The sequence below is a fragment of the Peromyscus californicus genome, unplaced genomic scaffold (genome assembly GCF_007827085.1).
Source record: "Peromyscus californicus insignis strain IS unplaced genomic scaffold, ASM782708v3 Scaffold_24__1_contigs__length_46423439, whole genome shotgun sequence".
NCBI classification, from domain to species: domain Eukaryota; kingdom Metazoa; phylum Chordata; class Mammalia; order Rodentia; family Cricetidae; genus Peromyscus; species Peromyscus californicus.
Genome location: NW_026294535.1, coordinates 39,153,449 through 39,175,810, shown reverse-complemented (window position 1 = coordinate 39,175,810; position 22,362 = coordinate 39,153,449). Strand labels below are relative to the sequence as shown.

At 41.9% G+C, this 22,362-nt stretch overlaps 1 pseudogene; it reads left to right on the top strand.

Annotated features, from left to right (window-relative positions):
* Window positions 1–11,832: 11,832 nt before the first annotated feature.
* Window positions 11,833–12,056, top strand: LOC128119558 (putative small nuclear ribonucleoprotein G-like protein 15; annotated as a pseudogene).
* The last annotated feature ends 10,306 nt before the right edge of the window (window positions 12,057–22,362 follow it).

The window sequence follows — 22,362 nt, the reverse complement described above, 5'->3', positions numbered from 1 at the left end:
GAGACCTGAAAAAAGGAGAAAATAGGAACTGAAAACACTTTACCTCATGGAAAGAACACTGAATGAGGTATTTAATGATTTTTTGTTCATTGTGTTTAGAGCAGTAACTGTCATACAGTCTAATTCATTTTTGTTTGTGGAATGGATGAGTGTAAACTCCCCAGTGAGTTGAAATGTTAGGAAAAGACATCAGCACACTGTTATTGTTATTGATTTCCATTTCTTTTCATTCGAATCAACTATTGGACTGAGTTACAGAATTCTTGATTTCTATTTTTAGGATCACATGGATATCACATATTAAGTACACCTTATAATTGAGTTATTTGTAGCCATAAAAATTTTCAACTTTAACCTACTACTTTAAGACTTTTAAAATATTTATTTGTGCTTTCTCTCTCTCTCTCTCTCTCTCTCTCTCTCTCTCTCTCTCTCTCTCTCTCTCTCTCTCCCTCTGTGTGTGTGTGTCTGTGTGTGTGTGTGTGTGTGTGTGTGTGCATGTGCACAGCATGCCATGGCACACATGTAGAGGTCAAAGGACAATTTGGGGGCATTATTTCTCTCCTTTCATCCTGTGATTCTGGGAATGGAACCCCCAGGATGTCAGGCACGTCTTCACCTGTTGGGCCATTTTACCGGCCCTCCTTTAAGGCTTTTATCCATCTCACCATTAAACCTGTATAAATTGGCATTCTCTGAGATAATTGAGTTTGTTAACCTCCTCCTCCTCCATCAAATAAATTCCCCAATTCTGTCTGGCTGGGTGATATTTACAGGTGCATTTGGGAGGTGGTAGAGGGTCTCACTATGCCATCCACGATGGCCTTGAATTAGAAGTGACTCCTATCTCCACCTCCTGGGTGCTGGGTGGCAGGCCCACGTCACCACGTCTGTCTAGGAGCATCATTTTGTGTGTTTGCTGTTCTTCCAGCCTAGCTTCCTTTCGCTGTTTCTATCAGCAGTTTGAGGAAGCCAGCCCTGCCCTTCACCATCTGGGTGGGGAGGGGGCATGCGGTAGGAGAGAAAAGACAAAGGAGACTACAGATGTCTCTAGCACTTAGGGACAGAACTAAAGACCGGGGGAAGAATACAGGGAGGCACAGACAGATGTTCGGCAGCTGTCTCTTTTGCTGGACGGCAGGGAGAGGAGCATCCAGAAAGGTCAGACTCCTGTCAGTTGTCGATTCCCAAGGTGTGAGTATGTCCGCCATCCACCAGGATGAGCATCAGGCTTCTAACGTATAAATCAGTGGCTTGAAAAATTCCTGCTTAGCATTCTGCTCTCTTGGGTTGCCCTGATTCCAGGATACCCCCCTAGTAAGAAGAGGTTTCTAATCCTCACATCTCCCCTCTACCCTCCCTGTAAGCGGTTAAAAAGGCTGGAGAGGTAGGAAGACTAAGTAGTGATTGCTTGAGATATTTCTATTCAGGAACCACAGGCAGTTCTTTGGATACTCTTGGGTCTCATCATTTCAAGCATCATCGAGTGAGCGAGAGATGAGCTGGAGGTCCGTGATGTGGTAAGCACCTTTATCGGCCCAGCCATCGCATTACACTGGGCCCCCTTTAATTCTTCAACAGAAACATTTCCCACTTTTAAACATTTTCATAGAATAATCTGGAGGCCAATGCAGCCTTCAAGGTTCTCTTTCAGTGCCTTCCCACGAGTCAAAGCGCAGACCTGGGAGAGTCCTCAGCCCCTCCCAGGTAGACTGAAGAGCGGAGCAGGCCAGCGCGTGGTCAGCCACGTGGGCAGTGCTCATTTCCAGAGAAGGTCAAGGAGGGGCTTACTAGGGTGGTTTAGAACTTAAAACAGACTGTAGAACTGTTCAAAGAAGCGTCTAAGCCAGGTGTTCCGGTCACCCTTCCCCTGCCCCAGTTCCTTCTTACTCGTTGAGATTTCTTAAAAGAGAGAATAGCTACCCCTGATCTCCTCACCAATACCTGTGTATTCTTTCTCTTTCAAACACACACATACACCATGTAGACGACAGTCCACTTTTCCACTTGGCAGCTTAACATTATATATTCTTCACATGCATCAGTCATGGTTACTATTCTTCAAGTGGATTTTTAAAAATTATTATTGTTATTGTGGTGTGTGTGTATGTATATGTATGTGTGTATGTACATGTCTTTGTGTGTGTATATGTATCTTTGTATGTGTCTCTGTGTGTGTGTATGTGTATGCATGTATGTGTCTGTGGTATGCGTGTGTGTGTGTGTGTGTTTGTGTTTGTGTGTGTATGTGTCTGTCTGCCTGTCTCTCTCTTTCTCTGTGTGTATGTGTGTTCACGTTCATGCGTGCACTGTACCTGTGTGGCAGTCAGAAGATTTTGGGAGTTGGTTCTCTAATTCCTCCATACGGTCCCGAGTCTGACCTCAGGTTTTCAGGCTTGTGCTACAAGTGCATTTACCTGCTCAGTGTTCTCTCTGGTACGGTTGTAAATTTCAAATTCCGAGCAGATTGGAACGAGATCTGTAGTTACACTTTATTCAGGTTTGCACAAGGCCAGATTACAGCAGTGAATGCCGTTTAGATGTGAGCAGGCTGAAGGACGCTGCAGTGATGGGGGGTAGGAGTGGGAACCCCGTGACTCAGCCTGCTCCCCTCTTAGAACTCCATTGGAGCCCATTAGGTGGATGCGATTAGCAGGCATCTGCTTAAGGGATTCGACGTGCAGGTTCCTAGGTAATGAGTAATCAATTGAAACATTGTGAATATTGAGGGTAGAAAGCACAATGAAACCACCACAGATTATGTGTTCAAATCTTACTTTTTCCCCCAGAGTTTAAAAACTCCATTGCAGATCCAGGATTTATAAATAAAACATGTTTAATTTCCTTTAATATAAAGTGAGTGCTCCTGTTCTGCTTCTATTGACATAAGTACAGACCATTGGTTTAACAAATAAATAAATAAAGGAAGGGAGGAAGGAAGAAGAAATGAAGGAAGGAAGGAAGGAGGCTATTCATATTGGGGTCTCCATACATCAGACCAAATTTTCCAGAACTATGGCAAGTGATTGAATTCTGTCTCAAGTGGTGTGACATAACCCTCAATCTCAGGCTGCACTGAAGTCCTTGTAACATCTTTTAAGAGTTAAATCAGGGCCCAGAACAAACTTTGATTGAATTAAACCAAAACTGTTAAACCACCTTCTGTTCAAACAGGACTCCCACAGATTTCATCAAGGAGAGGCCACATATTGGTTCCTTATACGGCAAGAAATCATGTCTTAGTTTTCTTTAGTAACTGATGAATATAGAGGTAGACTCTGCTTGAAACTATATCATTTATAAATGTAGATGTAACTTTAGAATATGACACAAAATCAAACCTGAAAGAATCATGTAGAAACCCCAAAATAAACAGAACAAAGATACCCACCCACCCCAAAATCCAAACAAACAAATCTGTTTTCTTGGGTACACTTGAAGGGAAAATTAGTTTTAAAATTAGGTCGGGGAAGGAATTCCAGAACAGTACTCAGTAGACATGGAGCTGTGGTGACCTCAGAGGTCAAAAGCACTGGATAGAACTTCCAAGGACAGTTCAGATATAAAGAGCTCCAAGAAACTAACAAACAAATGGTACCCAGGCACCTTCACTTTTTTCTGAGTGTGTCTGTACTGCCCCGATGTTCTGCTGCCTCCAGATGCTCTGGCCTGTCCACATGGAGACAATACCAGTGACTCTCCTGTGTCTTTCTAGGCTCTTAGCACTGACTGGGGCTCCTGAAGCACCCCAAGCTTCCTGGAATGAGCAGCTGCCATGTTCTCAGCATCTCTGCTGTATAGATGAACATTATGGGATTATCTGGTCCCACCGTGGATGCCCATTTGATAAATCCCTTTTAATAACATGCCTCTATCTTCTGATAGTTATTTTTCTATAGAGAACCCTATTGAATACAGATTCATCAGTCAATTCTCAGAGCACACCTTCATTGCCTGCATGGCACAGATAATTCCCCCTCCCCCCCGAAAAAACCCTCATCAGATACCATACCATCAGCAAAAGGAGAACCCGTGATTCGAACCTTCTAAATCTAAAATGTGCTCTGAGAGACACATCATGCTTTTCTTCCAAGAACAAGTTTTTTTTTTTTTTTTCTAACGTCTGCAAGCTCTGTTACTTGAAGGTAATACTTCAAACTTACTGAATTTGTACTGGTAAAAGATGAGGCCAACACCCTAATTGTTGTTCTAGAAACCCCATCCAACTACTGAGGTATCTGGATTCAGAGATCCATGGCTAGGCCCCGGGTGGATCTCTGGGAGTCCAATTAGCGAGAATGAGGAGGGTTTATATGAGTGAGAATTGTTGAGACCAAGGTTGGATAAAGCACAGGGACAAATAGCCAAATGAATGGAAACACATGAACTATGAACCAATGGCTGAGGGGTCACCAACTGGATCAGGCCCTCTGAATGGGTGAAACAGTTGATTGGCTTGATCTGTTTGGGAGGCATCCAGGCAGTGGGACCAGGTCCTGTGCTCATTGCTGTTTGAAACCTGGGGCCTATGCAGAATCACTTGGCTCGGCCTGGGAGGAGGGGACTGGACCTACCTGGACTGAGTCTACCAGGTTGATCTCAGTCTGCAGGGGAGGCTTTGCCCTGGAGGAGGTGGGAATGGGGGGTGGGCTGGGGGGAAGGTGAGGGGGGCCATAGGGGGGAGAACAAGGGAATCCGTGGCTGATATGTAGAACTGAACTGTATTGCAAAATAAAAATACAAATTAAAAAAAAATGAGGCCATTTATGTGTAAAAAAAAATACTTCAGATTTTTTTTTTTTAGGATTATCGTAATGCTAGTGAAATGGTTAACAAAGTCAAATGCTGGTGTATAGCCAAGGCTGGGAATGGTTTTCTCTGAAGGCAGAGTCCCCAGAAAGGAAACAGGAAAAGCTGCAATCTGGGGCTCACATCTGTCAACTGCGCAGGACTGGGTGGCATATATTCCTATGGCCAATCTTATCTCAGCTTATTTTATTTGTGAAATAAATTTTGGAAACTTGTTTATCAGTATATGAATTAGTCTCTGAGTATCCTTAAGTCCTCTAGACGATAACCTGAACTGTGTAGAAATATTTTCATTTTTCCCTGAATTGTACTTTGTATATTTTTTTTCTAAAATTTAGCAATGTCTTGATAATGTAAAAGAAAATGCCACATGTATAAGCTGTTGAATTCCTGGAAGACAATCTTGTAAATTTATTTTATAATGATTGAGTCAACAGGGTAACTGATCCAGACTGAGAGAAACTTCTTTGATGGACTGATCTATACTCCAAGGTTCACAGTGTAAAGAGGCAGTATTGTATAATCTTCCTTCATATAATTACTAGACATCCATAAATATCTCAGTGGCCTCCTCTTCTTCCCCCTCCTCACTTAAATAACACACTAGTGCATAAAATCCATTGTGTTATGATGTAGAACAATTGGACAAATAGTTTGTGCCCTTGTAGAGGCAAGGCTGAGGGAGCCAACCATATTCTAAAGCAGAGGTTAGCACAGTTCTAGCTTCTCTGGGCCATGTATAGCAGAAAGAGAAAAAAATCTCCTACACATTGTCCCCTGACCTCCATACACGTGTCATGGAATACACATATGAGTGTACACACAAACACACAGATAAAATGGATGCAATAAAAAAAACTGAGGCTAGATATGTTTACAAATAATCCAATTTAGGAAAGGAAGATGGTATAATAAGGGAAGCAGACCCAGAAACAGCCCTGCAGTAATGGTTATGTGTCGTACTTTACACATGGATGATACTGTTTTATGAAAGATGCCGTATGTGCTATTTCATTGTTTAAAATCTAAGTACTTAGGAGCTGGGTCTATATAGTTTGGTAGTAGTGTGCTTGCCTAACTCATGTGAGGCCTTGTGTTACATCCCTAGTCAAAACAGTGACCAAGGAAACAACATACGTGCAAAACCGTGACACTGGCTGACCTGTCGGACCTGGTTACCAGCAGCAGAGAGAATGTAAAGGAAAAAGCGATGTTGAGGGGACCGCTGAAGCCACGTGTCAGCCCAAGCACACTTAGCAAGCTGGGGAAACAGGGCCATCGGTGCTCAGATTTGCCACACAAAAGGTGGCGTGAGCCTACAAGTCCACGGACAAAGCCTTCCTCAGAACAAGTAGCAGTTTGTGGTAATGACACTGAAAAGCTGTTATGAGCACTTACCGTGACTCTCTCAGGTCAGCATCGAGCCAAGTGATACTTGTAGCCTGCCTCAAACCAGCCGATTTTTCAGGAGCTTTCTCATCTAGAAGAGACATTTCAAATAGCTCAGGCAACTGATCTGTTTTTGTTTTTGTTTTTTTTTTAAACTGTTGTTCTACCTTTTGTATGTAGGAAAGTACAGGAAAATCGGTCCCCTTTTCAAAAACAGTTTTGACACTGAGTGTGTGGTGTTTTCTTCTCCACCATCAAAGGAGAGAGGTTAAAGCCTGGAAGAGATGGTGTATCATCAAAGGAGGCAGCTGACTTGTATAGGATCACAATGTCCGTATCAGGAAACTAAAACAACACTAAGGTATTTCAGAGAGAGCTTTGGAGAGGAAATTGGTTCTACTCATATTGGAATGCCAAGAGAGCAGCGGGGGCAGGGGGGCGGGGAGACTGAGAAAATAGCAGTTATTAGAAACTGTCCATTTCATCTCAGGCTGCGGGCAAAGTAGATAAGTTGCTTCAGAATAGTCTCTAGTTAGGGCTGGACCTCTCCAGAGGGTTGTTTGCATGGGCAGTCCTAACACTTCCAGGTGGGGCACCCTTGTCACTGATGGACTGGAATTTAGAAGCCTGTGCTTGGTGCTTAGACTGTTCGTGTGGGAGTAATGCTGGTAGGTGTAGAAACACCCAGAGCCTGGGGTTGTCACTCAGTAAATAGCCAAGGAACGTGTGACACTCTTGAATCACCATCTACCGCCGTGGCTTCCAATTAGGGAACCTAACAGGCAGCAATTTGACTAGGAATTCTGGGACAATGAGTGTGAAGCTTCTATCCCTAGGACCCTAGAGGCAAGTACAGAACAGGGAACTCAAGACAGCCATATCTGGTCCAGAAGGGGCCCAGTGGCTGTGAGAGCTCATAGAGTTAGCAACTGGAATGAGGCCTTTGATGATGACTTGGAGAGAAAAGGAAAATATTTTTACTAAGGAAAGCCTATTGTATGTGGATCACATACCTGCTCAGCTTTTGCCTGAACCTACCCAACTTCTCTGTGGCCATAGGATGAATAGCACGTCTTTCATCAGAAACCTGGCCATAAAGCTAGAAGGGAAATTCTACACTTGACATTTCTGACAGATGGCATTCTACTCAATATGAAGTCTAAAAAAAATGGCAAGGACCCTCAGAGGCCACCCGTGGGGGAGGTTGCTTATGCTTTCAATGCTGCGTGTAAAGCGCCTTCTTTGTTCACCCCATGACATTTTCTAATTCCCCTTTAATTTATTCTTTGAGTCATGGTTGTTCCAAAATGTGTTTTAAATTTCTGCGTCCTAATATATTTTCCAGTTTTTCGTCTGTTAATGATTTCAGGTTTTTATTCCATTGTGACTGAAAAATGTTTGCTGTGATTTTCTTCTCGTAAACTTAGTTAGTTTTGACCTTGCATGCAATCTCTCTGTAAGCCTTTATTTTGCAGCCGGTAGGTGGGGTGTTCTGTAAGTATCTGTTAGGTTCATGTGGTCTCACTCTGCACACATTGCTCACATCTTCATTTTCCTTATTGATTTTCTGTTTGGACATGCCGTTCATCATTGAAAACAAGGTATTAGATTGCCTTACTACTTCTGTCTTGTTATTTCTCCCTTCACTCTGATAACATTTGCTTAATTTACTTAGGTTCTTTGATAGTCGCTGAAATATGTAGCTCCTATCTTTACAGTTGATTGATGTTGTCCTTGTATGAGTTTTTACTTTAAGTTTATCTTGTCACATATGAATGCCACTATGGTGATATTTTATTGTGTACTAAAATGTTATTTGTATGTTAATAAATAAAGTTGCCCGGGGGTCAGAGCTATTAGCAAGCCATAGGAAAGCCGGGCGGTGGTGGGTGGCATACTCTTGTAATCCCAGCACTTGGTAGGCAGAGCTAGGTAGATCTCTGTGTGTTCAGGGATACAGCTAGCATTGGAGACACACACCTTTAATCTCAATACCAACCATAGAAGACCTGGAGGTCTATACAGACAGGCAGTGATGAGGCGGTCATGTGGTTGGGTTTACAACCAATGAGAAGGCAGAACCGAAAGTCTTTATAAAGACTTTAACACAGGAAGTAGCTCTCTTTCAGAGAGGTGGGACCACCGCAGGAGGAAGAGTAAGGTTTTAGCTCTTAGCTCTGACCTCTTGGCTTTCTTCTTTGCATTGGTTCTGTGTTTCTTATTTATTAAGACGGTTGGTTACATCTACATGCCACCTCTGCTTTCTTTTGGTTTCAGTTTGCATGGAATGATTTTTTTTTTAAATTTCTTTGCCTTCATCTTTGAATGTCCTCAAATCTAAAATGACTCTTGTACATAGCCTATCATTTCCCAATTGTTATTATGTAGAAAATGGTTAATTCTTATATCTAGACCTAGTATCTTGACCTATCTAAACCATCCTGTTAGTTTGGCTTCCTTGGAATGTATCATGCCATCTGTGAACAAAGATCAGTTTGCTTCCTGCTTCCCATCAGCGTTCACTCATTTCTTTATCTTGTGTTATCTCGAACCTCCAGAAATCTGTGAAATGATAATAGCATAAACAGAAACGATTGCTTGTTCCTGATCTTCTGGAACATTCAGTCATTCACCATGAAGTGTGATGCTAACTATAGGTGCAGCTAGGCTATTTCTGTGTGTGTGTGTGTGTGTGTGTGTGTGTGTGTGTGTGTGTGTGTGTTTCTAGTACATTTTTAAAAACTCAGCTGAAGAATATCCCTTTTTTGTTTGTTTGTTTTGTTTTTTTGAGACAGGGTTTCTCTGTGTAGTTTTGGTGCCTGTCCTGGATCTCACTCTGTAGACCAGGCTGGCCTCGAACTCACAGAGATCCGCCTGCCTCTGTCTCCTGAGTGCTGGAATTAAAGGCATGAGACACTCCCGCCCGGCCTGAAGAATATTCTTTTGTTTCTCATTTGCCAAGAATTTTTATCAGTCATGAGTGCTGAATCCTGCAAATACTTTATTTGCATTTAATGAGCTGATTGTACAGTTTTAAAATTATGCTAATGTGGTGAATTATAGTGATTGATTTTGAAAGGATTTAATTTTACATTCCTGTAATAAATCTCATCTGGGCATGGCTTTATTATATGTCAATCATATGCATGCATACTTATGTCATTGTATTACATATGTATATATAATCTGGTTATGGATATACATGTACTTATATTAATTTCATTCACTGACATTTTATAATCAAAATCTTTATCTTTTGAATATGATGAGACTGAGTTGTTTTTATTATTTTTAATATCTTTGTGGTTATGTATATGCTGTAGAAAATTAAACTACAGATTCAGCACATATAAAGAAGATGGCAAATGGTTATAACAATTCCACTGGGTAGGCTAGGCATGTGGCTCAGCTGGTAGAGTATTAGCATAGCATGCACAAGGCCCTGAGTTCAATCCCCAGGAAAGCATGTACTGGTTTGGGTAGCGCGTATCTTTCACACCAGAATTTACAAGGTAGAGGCAGGATCAAAAAGTCAAGATTGTGGCTGAGTATGAGGCCAGACTGGACTACATGAAATCCTATTATAAGGGGGAAAAAAAGAATTTCACTGTTAAATAAAGAGAAGAATGCCCATGAGTTGTCAACCAGCTACATATTTCTGGGCTTCATTACCCATAAAAATTATGGGACTTTTTTCTTATGTGAAGGCAACCTAAGACATCAGGAGTCTGTCCAAGACTGGCGTTAAAGAGCACAGGGTTGGAGGAGACTCAAATTGAGTAGGGAAGGTATGTTAGGAAACCGGGACTTAGAATAGTGAGCCAAAGGCCAGAGGCACATCACATGCTGAGCAAGATTTTAAACATAGGCTTACATGGTGTCATATAGGCTCACATGGTGTCATATAGGCTCACATGATGTCATATAGGCTCACATGATGTCATGTAGGCTCACATGATGTCATATAGGCTCACATGAAGTCATATAGGCAGGCTCACATGATGTCATGTAGGCTCGCATGATGTCATGTAGGCTCGCATGATGCCATATAGGCTCGCATGATGCCATAGAGGCTCGCATGATGTCATAGAGGCTCACATGATGTCATCGAGGCTCGCATGATGTCATAGAGGCTCGCATGAAGTCATTGCTATTTCTGTGTAAAGACTGAGCATCACACATCAGCACACGCTAATTTTCCCTCATGAGTGAAATGCAGGATTTCCCACCATTGAAAGATCCTGAAGTCTTAGCAGGTTGGATGTGGCTTTGTATTTTGTGTCATTTTCTGAAATCATCCTGCTTACATATGTATCTAATGCTTAAAGATTTTGGCATCTAAGCAGAAATGAAGCTACTGGATAGAGTACCCATTCTCAGAAGCTCGGTATAAACTCTTTATACAGGCACAGCACCCAGCAGACTCACAACAAGTATTATTTTTCATGTTATTTTTAACATTCATGTTGTTAACTTGAAACTGTATAATTCTGCATCTTTATAATGGCAGTGTTTTTGTACCACACACTTACTGAATATTTACTTGATGTCAAACTTTTTCTTAGTGAAACAGGTATATTTTAGGAGAAAAAAAAAATCTGGTTCTCATGGAACTCAGATGCCAGTAAGGAAGGACTAGAATCAAACCAACAAGAAATATAAGTCAGCCAAAAATAAGTTCTAGGAAGCCAGGGACACAGGGATAATGGATTTCTATTCAAGTCAATAGATAGTCTACCAAATGTTATGATGTTCCAGTCAATCTATTTAACAGAAATGGCAAGGATATCAAATAGACAGTTGGGCTGGCCCCATTACCTCAGTAGTAGATAGCTTGTCTATTGTGTACAGGCCCTAAATTTAATCTAGTCTCCCCAGCACAAACACACACATTCACAGTTCAACACTGGGAATGGTGGCTCACTCCTGTAATCTGAGCACTGAAGAGGCTGAGGCTGGAGATCTCTGCAAATTCAAGGCCAGCCTTGGCTACATAGTAAGCCAGGCCAATCTGCAGTATAAGGTGACTGTTTTTGTTTTTGTTTTGTTTAGAAAGACAAAACAAGCAAAGCCCCAAGGACAGTTGAATTCATGAACTTGAGCAGGATTGATGTCTGGATTGAAAGCAAACATGTGAGACTCATTAGCATAGATGGAATTTCAGTGTGGTGATAGGATGATACATTTGAGGTAGTAGAGATCCCACAGACAAAGGAATATCCCCCAAATCAGGTACCAATACATCCCCAAATCTGGTTGTCCTCATGGCACCTTATACCAACTGTCTGTGCTGACTAGGACAGAGATCAGAGATGGAGCACAGAGCCACTGTTTCCAGTGTCTTCACAATAGACAAACACTCTTTATGAGGATGGGAAAGAATGAGCATTAGAATACCAAGAACTCACATTTTCTTCCCAGTAGCCTCCATCTACAAAAATACAAATGCTATTCATTTACACAGACTGCAAAGAGTAAACAATATTCTTCAGAAAATGTTGAAACAGAAAACATTGAGTTGAGTTAATGTACTTCAGCATAAAAAGAGGGAGGGTAGGAGGCTGCCCACTCCTTGGTGCTGTTCAGAGCCCATTGAGGAGCCATCAGGAGCAAGGGGACCTCCAGAGCTAAAAAATGATGTTAAATGGGGGAAGACATATATTGATCCCCTTTTGAATCTTGTGATTGATAAGCATGTGGAGATGGCAACTAGTGGGCAGCAGCATAAAATCAGAATGGTGGACATGCGAGGAACCAGCATCATCATGTTAGAAGCTTTGGAAAGAGCCTACGTCAACAATGGTTGTTCAGCAGAGGAGTCACGTGCCTCCCAAAGGGCCTGTTTGAGTGTGGTATAGAATTGGGGTCATATACATTTTATATGAAATGTTTTGTTAAATAAACTCTGTGATATTCAGAAAAAGAGAGTGAGGAGAAATTGAAGAGGAGAGACTGTGGGGATAGTCATCAGTGGGTCCGATGTGTTGAGGCTGCTGATCTGCTGGTGTACTACAGTCCTGGAGACTGTGGAAGGTGTCAAAGTCATGGGTGAGATAAAACAGTCACCGTGGATTATCAAGACACCAATACTCCTGTAAGTGCCTTCCATGGAATATTAATTCACTGACTCCTCACATCAACCATGAGACATAGAAACTATGGTAAAGTCCGTTCTAAAGCTAAACAGATTAAAGTAACGAGCATAGAAGAAACCCACCTGAATTCGGAGTTGATGGGTAGGGTTCAAGCTCTGCAATAGCCTGCGGAGACTTCACTTGCAGCATTATGTCATTCTGCTTTGCAACGAGGGCTCTTCATTTCATGTTTCATCATTAGAGACTGTCTAGAAATCATCAGGGCTAATCAGAATTTTCATTAGCATTGCTGTTTGATGTTTTCACGTACTAACCGTTTCCAAGAAGTAGTGAAACATAACCTAGAAACAAAGTTGCAGAGGTAGAGTAGATAGAATCACCCCAGTTTTCACAGAATGGGATGGAGTATTGCTAAAATCTCAAATAAGGTTTTTCAATGCTATTGTGCTAGTATGAGACTACTAGACAAAAACAGAGAAGATTAAAAAATATCACAATTTGTCAAGTACTACATGGTTTGGTCCTGGAAGCCTGACTGGGACAGCAAAGGAATAAAGAGAAGACAGACAGACAAACACATGGACAGAAACTCTGGGTTTAGGTGGACTGTACTCACTCTGGATGTTTCCTCTGATGAAGGAAACGAATGGGAACCTCAGCTCAGAGGGGAAGAGACAGCTAGCCTTAGCAGTAGCTAGTTTAGCACACATTGATCAATTGTGCTTGGACCAGAGGAAAGTTTTGCCAGGTCTCGTGGGTCAGAGGCATTGGCTCTTAACATGGCCATGCTGTGCCAACAATACATAGTCACTCAGGAGTTCATTCATATCTTACACATTCACTCAGGGATTCATTGACTCCCTGCAATCACTGATAAAAGAAAAAAGAATACATCGGAGGGAAATCCCTTTACAGAACTATTAATATATAATATCAGATAGTAAACTCCATACAAAGTATTGGTACCTATATCAATAACGTTATGAAATTTTAGTAGGATCTAAAAAATAAAGTTTAACAAATATAATGGGTTTTGAATAGGAAAGTAGTATTTCTAAACTATGATTTTTTTTTCTTAGCAGGATATATAGCACCAACATGGTTCTAATGACAAAAATATCACTGATAATCTTTTTGAGCTTTATGAAGAACTTGAAGTTTCATCTGGGAACCAATATGCTAATAGTCACATCTGGAGAGCAAAGGAAGTTGAAAAACAAGGGTACAGAGAACAGAGATTAATTTTTTTCCGTTTATAGCTGAGTAAATTTTCATTTTTTTAATATCGTTATGATGTAAGAGTAATTGGCAGGAAGGGATAAGGCTGTGAAGAGGTCAGAGCCCAGGCCCTCTCATGTATCAGCAAAATGGAAGGGCACTACCAAGATATAAACAGAAAACGATGACATGAAGTAGACGTCCACAAATACATTTTATTTCATGGTTTAGAATAATTTAGATGGCCGGGCAGTGGTACACACGCCTTTAATCCCAGCACTTGGGAGGCAGAGGCAGGTAGATCTCTGTGAGTTCGAGGCTAGCCTGGTCTACAGAGCAAGTTCCAGGAAAGGCGCAAAGCTACACAGAGAAACCCTGTCTCGAAAAACAAAATAATAATAATTTAGATGAAACTTATAAAGAGGGAACACAGTAAGGAGAAAAATTGCTATTCTCACAAAGCGTGCTGATAGGATCACTCGGCAGGTCATAACAACAACAAAAAACAGCTTAGTGTCTCAGTTCATTCTGTGTTCCCATATCAAACTCAGGAAGCCTGAGAAGTGAAGAGTCAAAGAAGATAAATTTGAGCCCTTAAATTTTTTGGAGTGAAGGGACTATGGATGGAAAAGGTCACAAGTAAAAGAGGAATAGATTTGACAACAAATGATTTACGTTTTCTCTTAGCAACTTTCAAAAAAAAAATCTCAGCAAAATAAAAGTATACACCAACACCTTCTACTCTCCAATTAACTCCCATGACTGAAGTTTTCCTATATAGCCCAGAAATATGCTCTTGAGAGATTTAGGTAAGGCAAAGATTAGATATAAGAAGCAGAAAGGCAACATTGCATACCGTGTATGCCATTGATCCAAACAAATTCAAGCCTCCTCTAAATGCACAGATCTAGAACTGTAAAATGTCCCATTAGGCTGTGCAAAGATCCACGTGGGATCTTTAGCTGACAAGGACATCTAACAGGACTCAGTGGCCCTGGGGCATCTTTGGAACACCAGTCCTCTTATCCCACATGACCTCATCTGGTTGTGTGGTTAAAAAGGCTGCAGTTTATATGAGCATTTGGAGATCCAGCTGTTTTTCAAATAGAAAACTTGAGTTTTACTTTTAGACAACTATGAAATGCTTTCTCTTGGGCTGATGGATTGGCTCAGAGGGGTACAATGCTTGCCACTATGGCTGACACCTGAGTTCAGTCCGTGGGTCCCACATAGTGGAAGGAAGAACTGAAGTTTTGTAGAGCATCCTGATGCTCACACTGGCTCTGTGGCAGGAGCCCCTCCCCCTTACACACACACACACACACACACACACACACACACACACACACACACACACGCTAAAATACATAAAAGACATTCTGTCTCTTGTTTACAGTTTTTCCTCCAATTGTAAGAGTTAAAAGACAAATATATCCTGTTCAAATTCATATCTAAAATCAAATTTAGCTGTTTCATATATACTTACCGACTTGCTATGCTTATAATTTTGATGGGTTATGAAGCTGAACTATACTCTAAATGACAGCTTTTCATTAAAAATTGCTTCAATAGGATCCAGAGAACAAAAGACACATAAACTAGGCCTTATCTGAAATTAAGATTTTATTTCCTTTCTGGATAACAGGCCAAATAGCCTTTTTCCTTTGCACATGTCCTGAGCATGACTGCACATTAGAAAATAATTTTGAAGACTGATATTTCCTAAATAGGTTGTATGTGATGACAGTGAGTGAAAGAATTAATAATGAAAAGTTCAAATTTTGAATATCGCATTCACCGAATATATTTTATGCAATACTTTAAAGTCTTTAAAGCCGTGTTTGGAAAGCATATTTACTCTTGAGCCTGGTATCTCTACACACTTTTGTACAGTTCCTTTAATTTCTGGAGATTAAACAAGCATTCAGGGACCCTGTCCTTGAACCTCACTTTTTACCAGCTCTGACTCCTTTGTCATGGGTCTGTTCGGTCCCAGGTCAAAGGACAAACTTAACATTTCTCACTGACTGCGTGGCTTGTGTTAACACCCTAACAGGAGTTGCACCTCCTCTGTTGAGGGTATTTCTCCTAGACACTCAACAATGCTATTTCACAATATTCAGCATCTCATAAATCAAAACAGTTATTAGACATTCCAATAAAATACAGTTTAGACAAGAGTCGGTCAATGCAAACTGATCGAGTACAAGGGAGATAATAAACTAGAGTGGACCTTAAAGAAGAATACATGGGCAGCATAAGCCATACTTCATGGGTTAAAAAAAATAGCACACATAGTTGGGTGGCTAGAAAAGTGGGCGTGGATCTGAGGAATGGGGGAAATACGATCAAAACATTGGACAAGATTATCAAAGAACTAAGAAAAATTCTTGAAGAGCTCCATGGTTAAGAGCACTGGCTGCTCAGCAAAGGTTTGATTCCAAGGCATCTTCGTGGCAGCTCACAACTGTGTATAAGCACAGTCTCAGCAGATCGGATGTTCTCTTCTGTCCTCCATGAGCACTGCACCCACAACATGCAGGCAAAACATCCATGCCCATACAATAAAATTTAAACAGCAATAATGGGTGTGTTCCAATATTCAAAGGGAAACATGAGCATCATAAAGCAAGAAATGGAAGCTAAAAGAGCTAAGTGAACATTTCACAGATGAATAAAACAAAATTTTATCCATAAACACTGGATAGAATTAAAAGATTAGGGGCTGAAGAAATAAAGAACGATGATCTTGAAGGTAGAAACAGAATCAACGTAAATTAAAAGACGAAAGAAAAAAATGCCAAAAAGATATAGATAAATTACAAGTGAATGGTGGGTTAATACCCAAAGTTCCAGAGCCCCGTAAAGAGTGGAAAAGAAAGAATACTCGGGCAAAAGCAATAAAATTTAGGGACTCACAGATCCAAGAGGCTTATTAAACAGCAGCAAAAACAAAAAGGAAACCACACCAAAGCATGCCATGATGAAATTACTACACACCATGAAAAAGAGCCAAAGAATTTCCCAAGGAGGAAGGCAGAAGTAATCGCGCACTGGTTACCGAGAACAGCGAGAGCAAGGGCCCAATGGCGCAGCCGCACAGGACTTGGGAAGCAAAGACTGTTCATTGAGACTTTGACTTTATCTTTTTTTTTTTTTTTTAGTTTTAATTTTTTTTCACAGTCCACATACCAACCACAGTTCCCCCTCCCCTCCTCCTGCTTTCACCCCACCTCCTCTCACCCCAAGCCCCATCCACTTCCCAGAAAGGGTAAGGCCTCCCATGGGGAGTCAGCAAAGCCTGGCACATCCAGTTGAAGTAGGATCCAGGCCCTCCCCATTGTATCAAGGCTGAGCAAGGCATCCCTCCATAGGAAATGGGCTCCAGAAAGCCAACTCGTGCACCAGGGATAAATCCTGGCCCTACGAACAGACCAAGCTACACAACTGTCACTCAAATGCAGAGGGTCTAGTTCGGTCCCATGCAGGCTCCCCAGCCATCGGTCCAGAGTCTGTGAAGTCCCAGGAGCTCAACTCAGTTGTCTCTGTCTGTGGTTTCCCTGTCATGATCTGGATCCCCCTTGCTCATGTAATCCCTCCTCCCTCTCTTCAACTGGACTCCAGGTGCTCTGGCCGGTGCTTGGTTGTGGACCTCTGCATCTGCTCCCATCAGTCACTGCATGGAGGTTATGTGTAGAATAGAACAGTGGTATCTCGGGTCTGGAGAGAGTGGAGAATTGATGGCATTGCATCACTGGGGAGATTTTCATTTGAGGAGCCTACAAAGATGAAATGGCCATCTTACCAAAAGCAATCTACAGATTCAATGCAATCCCCATCAAAATCCCAACACAATTCTTCACAGACCTCAGAAGAACAATACTCAACTTCATATGGAAAAATAAAAAAAACCCAGGGTAGCCAAAACAATCCTGTACAATAAAGGAACCTCCGGAGGCATCACCATGCCTGACCTCAAGCTCTACTATAGAGTTATAGTAATAAAAACAGCTTGGTATTGACATAAAAACCAACATGTGGACCAATGGAATTGAATTGAAGACCCTGACATTAACCCACGCACATATGAACACCTGATTTTTGACAAAGCCGCCAAAACTGTACAATGGAAAAAAGAAAGCCTCTTCAACAAACGGTGCTGGCATACCTGGATGTCAACATGTAGAAGAATATAAATATAAATAGATCCATATCTATTGCTGTGCATAAAACTCAAGTCCAAGTGGATCAAAGACCTCAACATAAATCCAGTTAGACTGAACCTGATAAAAGAGAAAGTGGAAAGTAGTCTTGAACGCTTTGGCACAGGAGACTACTTCCTAAATATAACACCAGTACTACAGTCATCGAGAGTGACAACAACTGGGACCTCCTGAAACTGAGAAACTTCTGTAAGGCAATTGATACTTTATCTTTTAAAACTTTTCCAGGCAAACAAAAGAATGAGGAAATTTCAGGACAACAGACACACACTTCAAGAATATAAAGTGAGAGGCTGGAGAGATGGCTCAGTGGTTAATAGCACTGGCTGTTCTTCCAGAGGACACAGGTTCAATTCCCAGCACCCACATGGTAGATTACAACTATCTGTAACTCCAGTTCCAGGGGATCCGACACCTTCACACAGACATGCATACAGGCAAAACACCAAATGCACATACATTTTTTTAAACATCATTAAAAAAGAATATGACATGAAGTTCTTAGGCAGAAAAAAAATTCCAGTTGGGTAATTGAAATTATGCAGTAGTACAAAGGACACTGGAAATGGCATGTGGGTAACTCCACAATACATTTGCCCATTTTTTTCTTCTATGGACATATATTTAGTGCACAAAATAATGGGCTTCACGGGGGGGGGGGGGGCTCCATACATATCCAAAAACTGCTTTGATGGTATTAGCCCCCATCACCTCTGTCAATCCCGCCGCCCTCACCCCTTCTACCTCCCCTACAGTTCTCTCTCCATTTTCACGTCTTTTTCAAAACCTAGAGTGCACGTGAGATGGAAGACTGTGCAGTTTCTCTCTCCCCGAGCCTGGTTTATGTCATCTAACACAGTGCAGTAGTTTGCATGGGAAGTGTCCCCAACGAGCCCATGTCCTTGAACACTTGTTTCTTACCTGGTAGTGCTCTTTAGGAAGACAGTGGAACCTTTAGGAGGTGGAGTCTCACCGGGAAAAGTGAGTAACTGGCTTGGACCCTGAGTTTATAGCCCAGGCCCCATGTACCATCTGCTCTCTGCTTCCCAACTGCAGGTAGAATGTAGCCAGGCACCTCAAGCTCCTGGTGTTGTGTTTCCTGGTCATGATAGACTGTCTCTTTGAACTGTAAGATGAAATAAACCCTTTCACTCTTGAGCTGCTTCTTGTCAGGTATGTGGCCAGAGGAGTAAGGAAAGCAAAAAATATCCAGGATGACCTCCAGATCCATCCACTTTCCTGCAAGTGACATGGCTTCATTCTTGATGGCTTAAAGATACTCCACTGTGTATATACCACAATTTCTTTTTTTTCCGTCCACTCAAGGGAACCTAGGCTGATTCCAAGTGCCATAATAAATGGGTATGTGGATATGTCTCCTGTATGATACCTTTGATTCCTTCAGGCATATGTTCAGGAGTGGGACAGGTGGAGTTGTAAAGTTTCTTTAGAAGGCAGCTTGACTGCTAGGGGTAGTGGTGCATGCCTGTAATTTTTCTACTCCAGAGGCTGAGACAAATCATGAGATCATGTCCGTCTGAGCTAATATCCTGTCTCAAAAACAGCACAGTGAGGGGGGTGGGGTTGATCATTTGACACAACAATGATAGCAAGCATTTGGAGGCATAGAACACATAGAAAAAAAATATTTGGGACAAAAGAGAATGAAGAACGTGGGGGACAGTGAAAGCAGACCCGGGAAAGCTTTTCTATTATTAGGAGCTGTTATTCGGAAGTAGACCACTATTAGGTAAAGACACAAAATGTCAGGCGTGGGACACACAGCTGAGATGGACAGATACGGAAATTATCCACTATTGATCAAATATTGAGGTCACTCAACTGAAAGGAACAGAGAAGAGCAAACTGTGAGGAATGAGCGGTATACATATAAAAGAAACAGCAAGAGGATGTTTAAATCCCCAGGTGCTAATAGCTACATTAAACATAAGTGAATTACACACTCAGGCTGGAAGGCTGAGACGGTGTACCCTAGATAAAGAGGCAAGACCCCAGAAGATGCAAGTTTATGTTGCATACATGAAGTGATTTCTTCTTTTACTTTTTTAAAGTCTTTTTTGAGATTATAATTACATCATTTCTCTTTTCCTCATGATGTCTTCTTTATTAATTGGTCATACATACATACATACATACATACACACACACACACACACACACACATCCCTAAATACATAAATACAACCTGTCCTGTTTGTATGTTACTTGTATGTATTTAGCATGTGTGTATGGTATGTGTTTATTCAAAGGTATGTGTATGAGGGGGTTGAAGGCCAGAGAATGACATGCGGGTCTCCCTCTATCACTCTCTACCTTCTGCATTGAGGCAGGGTCTCTTACTGAACTCAGAGCTTACAGATTTGACTAGTATAGTCAAGTTTGCTCTGATGACCTGCCTCTCAACAGCTGGGATTATAAACAGGCAACTCCACCTGTGTAGTATCTATGTGGCTGGAATCTGAATGCTGGTCCTGACATTCTTTTTTTTTAATTAAGAAAAATTTTCCATTCATTTTATACACCAATCAAAGATCCCCTCTTCCTTCCTCCTGTGCCCCCCCAGCCTCCCCTCCCGAACCCAACCCCCACTCCCTCCCACAAGAAGGCAAGGCCTCCCAGGTGGAGGCATATTCAGTAGAGGCAAGTCCAAGCCCTTCCTGCCCCCTCAAGGCTGCAAGAGGTGTCCCATCATAGGTAGTGGGCTCCAAAAAACCCACTCATGCACCAGGGATGGATGCTGATCCTACTGTCAGGGGCCCTCCCAAGCAGATCAAGCTACACAACTATCTCACCATTCAAAGGGCCTAGTCCGGTCCCATGTAGGCTCCACAACCATTGATCCAACTTTCATGAGTTCCCTCTAGTTTGGTTTGGTTGTCCCTGCATGTTTCCCCATCATGATCCTAATGCACTTGCTCATAGAATCCCTCTTCTCTCTCTTTGACTGGACTCCTGGGGCTCTGTCTAGTGATTGGCTGTGGATCTCTGCATCTGCTTCCATCAGTCATTGCAGAAAAGTCTGTGATGACAGCTGGTCCTAACATTCTGAGGCAACCAGTTTATCCACTGAGCCTGTTCCCCAGTCCTGCCCTCTCTGCCTTTGAAACATGGTCTCTACACAAGTCTGTCCTTGAATTTCCAATGTGTTTGAGGCTGACTTTGAACTTCTGAACCTCCCACTCCACCTCTTGAGTGCTGGAATTACAGGTGTGAATCTCCATGGCCCATTTATGTACTGGGTGGGGTAGAACCTGGGGGGCTTTGATAGGCTGCAGAAGTACCCTATTAACTGAGTTACATCCCGAGCCCCACAGGAAGCACTCTTTAGGTAAGAAGATACAAATGGGTCGTAAGGAGACAGAGGTTGAAATGAAGGAAAGGAAGATCTGTGCAATGCAAACACTGGTCAAAGGGCAGCTATAGTGAGTGTGTATCTCAGGTGAGATTCCAGAGCAGGAAACAGTAAGGAATGAATTAGCTCAAGTGTTTTCATAACAGCCGCGGGATGGCAGAGGAGGAAAGATGAAGTATGGAGAGTTTCCCGTATCGTAACCAGAAGTCGGTTAACAAGGACAAATCAATCTGAAAAAATTGATTCCATTTTGCACAGAAGTTTGGAGGAGCTTGGAGTGCTGGGTTAATTTCCATCCTCTTAGTACCCTGTGGTTTTCCTGATTCTGTGTAGCTTTGTATTGGTCAAAGTAGGAAAAAGTAAACTGCAAAAGTAAATGTAAGCACAGTAGATTCCTAGCTATCAAAACGAAACACTGTCAATAGTCAATCCAGACTGTGTCCAGATGCTAGGAGAATGTAGCTTAGCTGTCTTGCCTGCAGCAGGCAAGGCTGTGAGGCATTTTCTTGATTAATTATTGATGTGGGAGTGTATGTGTGCGTGTGTGCGTGCGTGTGTGCCTAGTAGAGAGAATTCTTCCATGGTCTCTGCTCTAATTCCTTCCTCGAGTTCCTGCCCCAACTTTCCTTAGTGGCAGTGATGATCTGTAAGCTGGGAGGATTTTTGTTTGTTTTTGGTTTTTTGTTGTTTTTTTTGTTGTTGTTTTTGTTTTTTGTTTTTTGTTTTGAGACAGGGTTTCTCTGTGTAGTTTTGGTACCTGTCCTGGATCTTACTCTGTAGACCAGGCTGGCCTCGAACTTGCCTGACTCTGCCTCCTGAGTGCTGGGATTAAAGGCATGTGCCACCACCGTCTGGCTTAAACTGGGAGTTTTAAGATGAAATAAACTCTTTCCTCCTCTGAGGTGGTTTTATCCCAGCAACAGGAAGCACCAGGGCAGTGTGAAAAGAGGAACTGGAGAGCAGATGGAAGAGACACACAGTAGTGATCCGGAAGGGCTGAAGACAGGATGAAGGGCCACTTCTACATGAACATGTTTAATTATGAGTCTTTGGTATGCTACATAGTTATTATTCTAGTTTTTGAAATAAGCTTTGCAAACATAAGCAATATTTTTAAGTAGAAATTTCAAATTCTTTTTCTTCCTTTCTGGGCATTCACTGCTTCTAGAATTTAAGCCAAACCCTAAACTAGCTTTCAGTTGATGCTGTTAAGATTCAATTTATAAAATAAAAAAAGAAAACATTAGACAACACA